Source organism: Carcharodon carcharias, chromosome 7 (genome assembly GCF_017639515.1).
Source record: "Carcharodon carcharias isolate sCarCar2 chromosome 7, sCarCar2.pri, whole genome shotgun sequence".
NCBI lineage: Eukaryota > Metazoa > Chordata > Chondrichthyes > Lamniformes > Lamnidae > Carcharodon > Carcharodon carcharias.
The window spans coordinates 139,086,386-139,099,760 of NC_054473.1; the positions used below are offsets into that span (position 1 = coordinate 139,086,386).

The 13,375-nt window shown below is 41.5% G+C and overlaps 1 protein-coding gene across 9 annotated transcripts in view; it reads right to left on the reverse strand.

The window, feature by feature from the left end:
- Positions 1-13,070, reverse strand: part of chd9 (chromodomain helicase DNA binding protein 9) — a 286,738-nt gene extending 273,668 nt beyond the window's left edge. For all 9 annotated transcript variants that reach the window (XM_041192748.1, XM_041192754.1, XM_041192751.1 and 6 more), the window contains exon 1: positions 12,822-13,070. The gene's annotated coding sequence lies outside the window, so the exon portion shown is untranslated. The remainder of the gene's footprint in view (positions 1-12,821) is intronic.
- Positions 13,071-13,375: the final 305 nt, after the last annotated feature.

Consider the following 13,375-nt stretch of genomic DNA (forward strand, 5'->3'; position numbering starts at 1 on the left):
CACTATCCTGAGGTAACTACTCTCATCTAATTCTCAATTCTTGAGCATCCCAGATTTTAACCATGGATGGCCATGCCTTCAGTAGCATAGAAAGAGCACTTTGGAATTCCCTCCACACACGTCACTGGCCTCGCTTTCTTCCTTTAAGATGCTCCTTAAAAACTACCCCTTTGACCAAGTTTTTGACCAGCTGCCCTTACATCGCCTTAAGTGGATCAGTATCACATCTTGCTTTATAATGCTCCTCTTGGGAAGTTTTATTATACTAAACGTGCTACTTAAATGCAAGTTGTCATTGTAAATTGCATGTAATTCATTTCTACAGCTTTAGATACAGTCAAGTACAAGGAGGAAAATCTTGAACTGTGTGATATCATACATTGACTTGGGCCTAAATAATTCATTTATTCAATATGTACCCAGCATCTAAACCACTGCGTTCTGCAATGCACTGTCTATAACTTTGCTTGTGCAAGGATTTATCACCCACAGTTCTGACCAGACATAGTCTCAATATCTTTAGGAAGCTTAATGGAAATTTAATTCCAATCATTGGTGTATGTAACATTGAAAGAAATTAAGTATTTAATTTATTTCAATTCACTCTTAAAACTACAGTGATTAAGTGCTACAAGCTTCCAAGGGCACTAATTTCACTTCATCACAAACTCAAACAGTTTGTGGAAAATAATTTTGCCAGCCTGTCTATTGCACAAGCATGCACACTGAAAGAAAAAGAAAATCTGCACTCTTCTCAAGGCATTTATTTTGCAAGTGTTGCATGCCACCTTCTCAGAATTCTACATTCGGAACAGAAACAGGCCATTCAGCCTCTTCAGGCTGTGCTGCCATTCAATCAGACGATGGTCGATATGTACTTACCTTTATATGTCATTTGATACCCTTAATCTTACAAAAAAAAATTGATCTCTCTTAACTTTCAATCAACTCAGCACCCACAATCTTGTAGAGAAGGAATTTCTAGATTTATAATATGCTACAGCAATACAATTTGGCTACATTTAGTCCACTGTAAAAAAAAATCAATTTGCTGATTTTAAATCTTAGCTTCCATTATGTTTGCATTCAAAGCTTTGTTGTTTAAAATGTTTATTTTGGCACAAAGTCAACAATATAGCATAAATTGTTTGCTTATGCTTATGAACTGCAATGCATAGGATGCAAGGGCACATAAAACATCTGTAGTCATAAAACAGTTCATGGGAGGAATTCAGAGTCAAAACTTCACTGATGCTTTTTTTTAAAAGGTTAATGTCAGAGTACTTGTTGGGGCAAAGAGAGATATTTTGGTCATCCTGTAATGACTTCCCTTAACCTTACTGCAGTTATCAGTTTAGTCTTAATACTTATTGATTTAATATAAGTATGATTTGTTCCTCCAAATCTAATGCTGATAACTAAATATAAGTAGCTTGTTCTTACCAACTTCACTTAACTTCCAGAACCATTTGCTCATTATTCAGCAGCTGGTGTCAAATAAGGTACAGTACAAAATTCTGACTTGCTGAATGGCTAGAAAAACTTGTTAACAGTGAATTTGAAACCTGAATAAATATAGAGAAATTAGAACAAGAGCAGGCCTTTCAGGCCCTTGAGCCTGTTCTGCCATTAATTAGATCATGGTTCCCTGCATGTCAACTCCATTTACCTGTTTTGGTTTAATTTTCCTTAATATGGGGGAGGTGGTGGTGTAGTAGTTTCATCACTGGACTAGTAACCCAGCGTGATGCTCTAGGGACCCAGGTTCAAATCCCACCCTGGCAGATGGTGATACCTGAATACAATAAAAATCTGCAACTAAAAGTCTAAAGATGACCATGAAACCACTGTTGATTGTCATAAAAGTCAATCTGGTTCTCCAACGTCCTTTAGGCTCTGCCATCATTACCTGGACATGTGACTCCAGGCATATAGCAATTTGGTTGACTCTTAAATTCCCTCTGAAATGGCCTAGCAAGCCATTCAGTTGTATCAAACCAATACAAACCCAAAAAGGAATGAACCAGATGGACCAACCAGGGCCCACCTAGGTACTGGAGAAAATAACAGCAAACTTAGCCCTGTCGACCCTACGAGGTCCTCCTTACTAACATCTGGGGGCTAGTACCAAAATTGGGAGAGCTGTCTCACAGACTAGGCAAACAACAGCCTGACATTGTCTGTAGGGTATGATTCTGTGAGTACGACTATGTCCCAGACACCATAATCACCGTCCCTGGGTATGCCCTGTCCCATCAGTAGGACAGACCCAGCAGAGGTGGTGGCATAGTGGTACACAGTCAGGAGGGAGTTTCCCTGGAAGTCCTCGACATCAACTCCGGACCACATGAAGTCTCGTGGCATTGGGTCAAACATGGGAAAGAAGGCCACCTGCTGATTACCACATACCGCCCTACCTCAACTGATAAATCAGTGCTCCACGTGGAGGAAGCACTGAGGGTGGCAAGGGTGCAGAATGTACTCTGGGTGGGGGACTTCAAATGCCCATCACCAAGAGTTGCTTGCTATCAAGGTAGCAACACAGACCGAGCTGGCTGAGTCCTAAAAGGACATAGCTGCTATACTGGGTCTGCAGCAGGTGGTGAGGGAACCAACAAGAGGGAAAAACATACTTGACCTCATCCTCACCAGCCTGTTTCCTGCAGATGCACCTGACCATGACAGTTTCGGTATCTTCACATTGAGGATGCCCTCCATTGTGTTGTGCGGCTCTACCACTGTGCTAAATGGGACAGATTTCCAACAGATCTAGCAACTCAAAACTGGGCAACCATGAGGTACTGTGAGCCATCAACAGCAGAATTGTACACAACCACAATCTGTAACCTGATGACCCTGCATAGCCCCAAGCCAGAGAATCAACTCTGGTTCAATGAAGAGTGCAGGAAGGCACACCAAAAACTGAGGTGTCAACCTGGTGAAGCTACAACACAGAACTACTTGCATGCCAACCATTATAAGCAGCAAGCGATAGGCAGAGCTAAGCGATTCCACAACCAACGGATCAGATCTAAGCTCTGCAGTCTTGCCACATCCAGTCATGAATGGTGGTGGACAATTAAACAACTCACTGGAGGGGAATACTCCACAAACATCCCCATCCTCATTGATGGAGAAGCCCAGCACATCAGTGCAAAAGATAAGGCTGAAGCATTTGCAACCATCTTCAGCCAAAGTACCGAGTGGATGATCCATCTCAGCCTCCTCCGGAGGACCAACATCACAGATGCCAGTCCTCAGCCAATTCAACTCATCCCCCGTGATATCAAGAAACAGCTGCTGGCAACGGATACTGCAAAGGCTATGGGCCTGACAATATTCCAGCAATACTGAAGACTGGGGCTCCAAGAACATCCCCTGCCAGCCAAGCTGTTCCAGTACAGCTGCAACACTGACATCTACCCAGCAATGTGGAAAATTGCCTAGGTATATCCTGTACACAAAAAGCAGGGCTAATCCAACCCAGCCAATTACCGCCCCATCAGTCTAGACTCCATTATCAGCAATGCTATCAAGAAGTACTCACTTAGCAATAACCTGCTCACTGTCACCCACTTTGGGTTCTGCCAGGGGACCACTCAGCTCCTGACCTCACCACTACCTTGGTTCAAATATGGACAAAAGAGCTGAACTCCAGAGATGAGGTGAGAGTGATTGCCCTTGACATCAAGGCAGCATTTGACAGACTGTGGCATCAAGGAGCCCTAGCAAAACTGGAGTCAATGGGAATTAGGGGGAAAACCCTCCACTGGTTGAAGTCACATCAAGCACAAAGGAAGATGGTTTGGTTGTTGGAGATCAATCATCTCAGTTCCAGGGAATCAGTGCAGGAGTTCCTTGGGGTAGTGTCCAAGACCCAGCAATCTTCAGTAACTTTATCAATGACCTTCCTTCCCTCATAAAGGTCAGAAGTGGGGAGGTTCACTGATGATTGCGTGTTCAGCATCATTCACAACTCCTCAGATACTGAAGCAGTCCAGGTCCAAATGCAGAAAGACCTGGACAATATCCAGACTTGGGCTGACAAGTGGCAAGAAACATTCCTGCCGTCCAAGTGCCAAGCAATGACCATCTATAACAAGAGAGAATCTAACCGTCGACCCTTAACATTCAATGGGGGTTACCATTGACCAGAAATTGAACTGGACTACCCACATAAATACTGTGGCTACAAGAGCAGGTCAGAGGCTAGGAATCCTGCAGTGAGTAACTCACCTCCCAACTTCCCAAAGCCTGTCCACCATCTACAAGACACAAGTCAGGAGTGTGATGGAGTACTCTCCACTTGCCTGGATGACTGCAGCTCCAACAACACTCTCAAAACTTGACACCATCTAGAACAAAGCAGCCTGCTTGATTAGCAGCCCACCCATAAACATTCACTCCCTCCAACACCGATGCACTGTGGCAGCACTGTGCACCACTACAAGATATAAGGCTCCTGCGACACCATCGTCCAAGCCCACAACTGCTACCATCTAGAAGGACAAGGGCAGCAGAGACATGGGAACACCACCACCTGGAAGTTCCCCTCCAAGACACTCACCATTCTGACTTGGAAATATATCACTGTTCCTTCACTGTCACTGGGCCAAAATCCTGGAACTCACTCCCTAACAGCACTGTGGGTGTATACAACACAGGGGCTGCAGCAGTTCAAAAAGGCAGCTCACTACCACCACCTTCTCAAGGGCAATTAGGGATGAGCAATAAATGCTGGCCTAGCCAGTCAAACAAGTACCTAACTATTCTAATCCCATTTTCCAGCACTAGACTCACAGCCTTATATGTCATGGCATCGCAAGTGCACATCCAAATACTTCTTAAACGTTACGAGGGTTTCTGCCTCTACCACCCTTTCAGGCAGTGACTAACAAAAATCTGTTAACCTGAAATTTTAAATTTTCAATTGATCCGGCCTCAATCGCTTTGAGGGGGATTGAAGAGACTCATTCCCCCATGGTAGGAAACATCGGATCCTGGAAGATTTGCCAATGTTTAGTCTCATTATATTCACCATGACCATAATTTTTACTTACATTGAATCTAGTAATTTTACTGAATTAATTTTAGTTTTCCTCATATCTCTGGTACTTTACCCCCTTTGTCTATTATGAAGACAGATACAAAAGTAATTATTTAGCAAGTCCACTGCTGCCTTATTTTCAATTACAATACTTATGACCACATATTATCCTTGCAACTCCTTCAATGAAAATACAGTACTTGTATAAAAGTTTTAGCGCCAGTGTGTTGTAGTGCCAGTGTGTTGCAGATTAAACATAATCCTCGAAGTCTCACACATACCACTGTGGGGACATTTCCTAATGCATTTTAACGGTGTTTCTAACTCCTCCCTTTCCACCCCACAATGGAAAAGATTATTCACACCCACCCTTGAAGACTAAGAAAGCTTATTCAGGTGCATCATCTCTACAGCTCTCATGTGTAAAATTATACTGCCCTGGATAAACATGAACAATGCATTAATAAACTGATTGTTTAATATTTATATGTTTAAAGCTTTTTTCCAGGTAACTATTTCAAGCACTGTGAAAACGAAAACTGCAGAGTCATGCAGCTGTTAAGAGAATTTTTTGAAACAATATGGTATTTATGCTTGCGAAGTATACACAATGGCTGGCTACCTGCACAATGGTTACAGTCTACTACAAAGAAGTGTCTTCCACCTTTAATCTAATCTGTTTTTCCTCTCTCTCTGACTGCTTTATGAGACAAATTGTTGGATTAGAATTGAAAGGTTACAATTATAAAGTGAAGTTAGAAAAACAGGAAGTATATATTACCTAAGACCTAGGTTTTAGTAAATGAAAACAGATCAGGTTCTATTCAAAAGAAAAGCTTTCCACTCAAGGTATCCAAGATTATAATGTCACAGATAGAAGGAACCAGAGTAAAGAGCATTTGTAGGGTGTTACCAAACTACAAAGTAGTGTAATATACATAACAGAATCTCTGATTTTACATTGATTGCAACTACTCATTTAGTGCACAGGATTACAATCCCCATGATCCTGAGCACACAGCACAAGTAATAAATTGCTGTGATAGGACCGTACACCATGACCCAGACTTTGTGGATGCAATGACAGCAAAACCATCAGCGTTCACCGTCATTATCCTATGAATCAGATAGAAACTTTTTACATCTGCATACGTGCAGTTAAACATGGAAATCCAGAAGTTGTTGTCACTGATTCCCTGCTGGGTGTGCTGAAGACCCAGATGGGCATCTTCAGAAATTACTAAACTGACGAAAACTGTGCCTTTTACACTAATATCATTGTTAAACCGCCCCACCCCCTAAAATATGATGCCTTGCTAATGAGGTATAAATGTGTATTTAATGGTGTACTAAGTGATAACTACTTCTAAACAACCTCTCCAATCCAGAAAAACTAACTTTATATTTGTGCAGCGCAAAATCTTTCCATTATTAGTAAGGAACATATCTTTTTGTTTCTGTTGGACTGTTGTAAAGAACATATATTTTTATTTTCTGTTGAATTGTGGATTAAAATTACAATGGCTGCAGTTTGAAAGGCATGTCCACTGGAACAGAACGAGAGATATATACAATGTTAAGTCCTGGGACAGAGTGTGCCATGAAAGACAGGATGGTGCTGGAAAGGAGTCCTGGACCAAGGGAGCTGCCTGACAACAGCATTTTAATTGGCTCCTGATCAGGTGACCAGAGTTGTGTGTGGAGGGAAGTGGAACAGAAAGCTCCTGGCCTGCAAAGAGAAAACATCTAAAATCTCTTTTCCTCATACCTCTATAACCTGCTTTCTCTGAGGAAACCTCTATATAAAGGAAAAGGGGAAAGCCACTGTTAGAAACATTGAAAAGCAAGTTCCCAAACAGTGAACTAAATACAGAAAGAGCTAGAAGACCATCTTGTGTCATCAACAAGAGCTGAAAGGAATTTGGAAGACATCAATCAAAATCAACCCATTGAATCCTGTACTCTGGATTGGTGCTATTGAACTGTTTTATCCCACCCTTAAAAACCATGTTTTGTGTGTCTTATCTCCGTGTGTATAGGGATTTAAGAAGGATGTAGATTTTAAATTATAGTGTTAGAAGTTAGCAATTCATGTTTCTTTCTTTTGCCACTGGTTAATGACAGGTTGGTAGAATTGGGCAATCAAGTGGTTTGGTCAAACTTTTCACATTGGTCGCAGCTCGGAGAACAGTGGGGCTTGATATTATAGCACACTATCCCTTGTGGGTCATGAAATATTATAAAAATGCACTGGTTTAATATAATAAACAATATTTTTAGAAGTACATGATATTTTAGCTTCTGACTGGTAGGTCCCAATCTTCTATTTCACTGTCTAAAATTTATGAATAGGATAATCAGCGAATTTTACTTTCCAGTTTGTTGTGTGAAAATTGTTCAATGTGACTGGCTGTTTACCCTGTTTGATGACACCACTGTTACTGAGATGCTCTTCACTTTCCGCCAGATTTAAATTAGCTAAGGAAAGGTAAATTCACATCACAAGAGATCGCTAGGTCTTTGTGGGCAGCTTTCTCAGGGCTCAGCAGCAAATGCAATCGTTGACTGCAAAATCGAGCCTTTAAAACCAAGAACAGTATACTTACACTGTACAGGGTTTGCTGCAATCATATTTTAACTATCTGTCCATCTTTGGTTCCCACAATTGTCAGGAGATAAGGAAACCCTAATGAAAGCACAAAGAGACAACCAAATTGATACCCAGCCTTTGAGTTCAGCTATCATAATAAGTTCCACAAGTTGTAGTTGTTTTCCTAAGCGAACCAAAAGCTTTGAGGCAATTTGACTGCATGTTTTAAAATGATGAATGGACTAGAATCTAACTAACCAGTTGATTATTTGTGATAGACATGAGATGGGAAGCCAAGGGAATACTTAGGTGATGTCTAATTTTGGAATCAATTCCATTCAGAGTCATGTGCCTTCTGGAACAGATTAGCAAAGTATGTGACAAATGCAGATTTCATTGAGACCTTCAAGAGGGAGCTTGACAAGTCCCTCAGAAAGGAGAACACTTGTAAAAAAGGATATAGGAAAATTCATGAATTATCGCAGTCCCCTGGAACTCTTCTGATTTCCTTATGGGTCAGAGAGGGACTCCCAGTTTTTCTACAAACTGGCCATTTTTTTCCCTTGTTCCACTACATGACAGAGGGGACAGCGGGCTTAGGGTGGGTAGTGGTAGTGGTGGTGGGGGTGGGGGTGGAAAGAAAGTGAGGATGGTGGGAGAGAGGTAAGGAGAATGGTCACTACTCTACAAATTTGCACCACTTCTGAACGGAGTAAGTTTCATTGACAGATGGCCTTTTTTTGTTTGTTCATATTAGGGATTGGCAACAAATGTTGGCATTGCCAGCGCCAACCACATCCCATGAACAAATAAAAAAACATTGTGCATTCTATATTTTGACTGAGGGCGTCAGACAAACTAGAGTTACAACCATTTTTGGGCCTAATAAACTGGTTTTCAAGCATGCTATCTGGTTTGGACACCAAAATGTCAGCTTTCAAAATAAATTAATTATTCAATTTACTGCTGTGGAATCATGCTACTTGTGTCCTGGCTACAAACTCACACCATGTCATCAACCTGATAATACCAAAGCACTTCCCAACCTGAGTGCAGACTGTGGTCATCTGCTACAGACTGACATTCAAGGGTTTTGCTGCATTCTATGTCATATGCGGCAAGTCTTTTTGAAGAGCGGCATTAAAAAGCTAGGCTTCAGACTAGAGTTCTGATAAAATTTTATCAAGTTCACAGCAAGATTTTAACAAGCCTCACAGTCAAGCATCATCATTGCATTAACTCCCAACCAACCCTCTTTCACCTGGGGCATTTTAAAACCAACAATACTAAGGAAATCTTCATTGTGTCAATGCTAGCTGGTAGGGAGCACTTAAAGGCAATAAATGCTGATGCCCGCTCTTCCCTATAGCTTTGTTACTTCTCCATTATAAGCAACTTAATATTTTGGCTATTCTAGCCAATTTTCACACAATGTTCTTTGATACCACTGAATTTCTATTTATCACATTATTTTCTTCATTAAAAAAGGTCTTTACAGCCAAACATCACAATTTTCAATGTGCAAGAATCCTAAAGAAGCATTTTTAAATGTCCAGTTTTGAAAAAAATGCATATGAATACTAGAGACAAATTTGCCTGACGTACTATATTAACTTTAAAACATCAGTCTGAATGCAGATTAGTTAGCAACTAATGTAGTATTTGATGTACTTCTGAGTTTTAATACTGAAATTAGTGATCATGCTGAGTACAAAAACTTATTTGTCAATCTGTTAAATCTCCAGGGGTGGGAGAGATTGATCAATGAAGCTTCAATATCAGAGGTGAAGATGAACACCCAGCACAAAATCCCCCAAAATAACTTTTGTTTATCCTCCACACTGCTATCAAACTCATCGCTACATATTCCTGATTTCCATCAATGCTGCCAATGAATTCTCTACTAGCCCAACAGCTACATTTCAAAATATATACTATAAATGCATATTCGCCAAACTTCAATGGATTATTAACCAAGTCACAAATAATTATTCAACACCTCTTAAGATATTAAATGGCAAACTAAAATTTATTAAAAACCCTTTAATATGTATTTCATAGGGCACAAAAATTAACTTCACAGATGCGGTAACCAAAGGATTAAAGTTGTGAATTCAAAATAAACTATTGAGTTTTTTGGTTAATAAATCTACATTTGCAACATTTGTGAACTGTACAAGCCCTCCCCACTCAAATTCTTCTTCAGAATTCACACCTTTCAAATGTGTATTTTTCAAATGTGCTCAACGTAAATCTGAACCCTGCTTCGATGACCCAAGATCAATTTCTTAGACCTGCACAAAGGGCAATTCTGACATTTAATTTAGGCTGTGCGTGCAAAATCTCACTCGTCACCTAATCCAACAGTTTGACTACCATGAAACATGGCATTAAATGAAAATTATTTCTACTTCACGATGCAACAGGAGACATTAAATACATACATCCCTATACAGGGAATCTTATGCATTCCCTGATTGACCAGTCACAATTTTGAGGATAACCATAGGTGCAGAATACATAAGTACTTTTAGTATTTATAAAAGCTAACCAAATAAGGTGAAAAGCCAAAGATAGCACCAAGGTGAGAGGAAGGACAAAAATTTGGTGAACCAGCAAGTGAGAACAATCAGTGGCCAAGTTGGTTTTAAAATGCCTAATTGTGGAAGACAGGAAGATAAGATGATCCAAATAAGTCATATTGGACTCGAAACATCAACTGTTTTTCTCTCCACAGATGCTGCCAGACCTGCTGAATATTTCCAGCACTTTGTTTTAATTTCAGATTTCCAGCATCCACAGTATTTTGCTTTTATTAAGATGAGGTTAAATGGGCAATTGAAAGAAGTTCCTCAAATATAGGAACAGTATTATGGTAATTGGAATAAGCCAAATCTGCAGCAAAATTGGACAAAGTAAAGTGAAACAGTGGTTTTGTACGGAACCCATTTGGAGTTCTTATTGGTACAGGGTCAGTTTAATTTACATGGCCTCTTGGCAGAGACAGCAATAGGCACTCCAGAGATCAGTGAGCATTTTGTGTCCCAAAAATGGGGTGAACTTATTTTTCCCTTTTCATTTTCCTCTGGTTGGGAAGAAAAGACAGCAAGCAGAGAAATGAGATAATGGCAGTTGCAAAATTTACAATCTTGCCATAAACTCCTCACTGTTGCGCAATAACTCCAGGCAGGAAAATTGGGCAGCTCAGATCCGAATCCATTTTAGAGTGACATTTCCATAGTTTTTTTTATTGGGGGCCATAAAAAAGGTGAAGGTAGATCTCAAAACAAACCAATAGGATTTCAATCTTTTCACAATTTATATAATAGATGCAGATACACAGAATAAACCACATGACAAAATATAGTCAGGATAAACCAGACATTTCACGATGCACTGCAACATTGGAAACAAAACGTGACGTTTCAGACACTTGCAAGCAAGACGTTATATTCAGCATCACAGAGATAATAGGATGAACATGTACAAATATTATATACCACACCTGGCTTTTAAAAAAATTGAATTAAGGGTTAACTGGATAAAAATAAGTATTATTAAATGTAGATACAAGAAAAAATTGGCACTAAGCTCTGTCCATACTGGATAAGGGTGAGCAATGCCTTGGCTAATTTCCACTTAGTCTTATCAAAGTAAAGAACTTTTATTTATAATGTGTTCTACGTCCTCAAAACACCCCAAAGTACTTCATAGCCAATTAGATATATTTGATGTGCAATTACTATTGTAAAGATACACAGCAAAGTCCCACAAACAATAATGAGAATAAGATAAGTGAACCGATAATCTGTTTGGGTGATATCAATTGAAGGATAAATATTGGTTAGAGCATTAGAATTCCTTTGTACCTACGAAATTACGATCAAAATTCTGATAAAACGCCATACTTAAAACTGGCCTGAAAACTAAATGGTGAGTATTGGACTGCAGAAGGAAAACCAACAGGTACAGCCCTTTTTACAGGAAATTAAGTAAGGTAGCTCATTGTCACTGTCAAAGTTAATCCACTCCTCAGAGAGTTTAGCCTCCCTATACTACACTGCTAGTCATAATTAAATGATCCACACAACGGGAATTCACTAGATTGCAAAAATCATTAAATAAAACAGGGCTTTAACACTGACACATCACTGCACACTGTGATGTGATTAATTGCCACAGGCCCTAAATTTGTATATAAGCATTAAAACCAAAGTTTAGTAGAAATATATTGTCACCAACACATCGAAATCAGGTCTCAAAGGGACACAATGTTTAAATAATGGTTGCAGCAAACACCACTTGGTGTTTTAAAATATGCAATGCAAATTTCTTTCAGTGAATTAAAATGATAATGTAGCGCTCTGGTGATAAATGAAATTATCCAAATGGTGCAGCACTTGGGAACATTTTCACATCCTAGCCATTCGACGCCTCCTTGAGCGGATAAGCAGCTGGCGGCGCGACACGACAGTGACTCAGTGGAGCGCTGCTGTACAATGGAGCCATGACTCATACGGTCAGAGCAAGCACATCCTCTCACCCTCCCTTTTTTCCCATCCCTTCCCCCCACCACCACCGCCACCTCCTCCTCCTCCTCTCCCCTCCCCCACCACCTCCTTAAACGACCGCACAACGAGCGGCCCCAGTGCCTTCCCTTCCTCTCGCCATTTCCCCTTTGCTCACTCGCTCCCCGCTGGTTTTGCCATTGCAGCCCGAAGCCACGCACGTGTTTCCACGTCGCTACTTCGCGAGCACAATGTAGCGGCGCGCAGATGGAACCCTGTGCTGGCCAGAAACCCTGGGTGCCGGCGCGCGGATGGAACCCTGTGTTGGCAGAAACCCTTAGTGCCGACAGGACGCGCGGCCGCCGCCGTTCCAAAAGCGAACGCGCAGACAGGAGCTGCGCCATTGGCCTTTTGCAACAGTACAGCAGCCCGGAGGGGGAAAGGGGGGACATTAAAGAGCGCACCAACAAAACAGGGCTGTCTGTCAGCTTGGGCTTCAGCAAGAAGTTACATTTTCACCTCTCCCAGAGTGGCCCACGCCGATCTTAGCTGTAATCCCTACCATATAAACAACACTTTTAAAATAAACGACAGAGGAAAAAAGAAACAAAACACCGCTTTTGGGATCTCTCTCTTTCTCTTTTCTTTTGGTTTGCTTGCTGCAAGCTGAACTTACCAGAGAAAAGGCCGGCTCTAAAGGAAGTATTTATGAAGAATGATTATTTGCGAAGTTTTAGTACGGAGTCGACCTCAGCGCTCCGACTAACGTGATACATTTCATTTGCATATTTCTTTTTTGTTTTCTGATTGGACACTGGCTGCTTTCGGGGTCAGCGCCGACACGGCTGCTTTATTAGAAAGAGTTGTTGGGTTGGCCTTGGGGAGACGGCACGGCGGGGGCCGCCGCTGCTCCAAGTCCCGGGAATTCGGGCTGGAATTGGGGGAAAAAGCCCGGCGGAACCGCTCGAGACGATCATGGCCGTCCCGCGGCCAGGCCAATCGGCGGCGGCTTTACTAAAGGGAGCGGCCGGGGGAGAGCCGAGTCGTATGAGCCGGAGCCTCTGATTGGCTGAGGGCAGAGAGGGTGGGGAGAAGCCGCAAAACGACCCCTAGTGGCTCAGGGCGGGATGGCAGGGGCGAAGCAGCAGGAACTCAGCCCCACGTCAATCAACCCCTGTAAGGTCAGCAAAGACTCATTGCTGCCAAAGAAGGCTGAATGCTTTACAAATG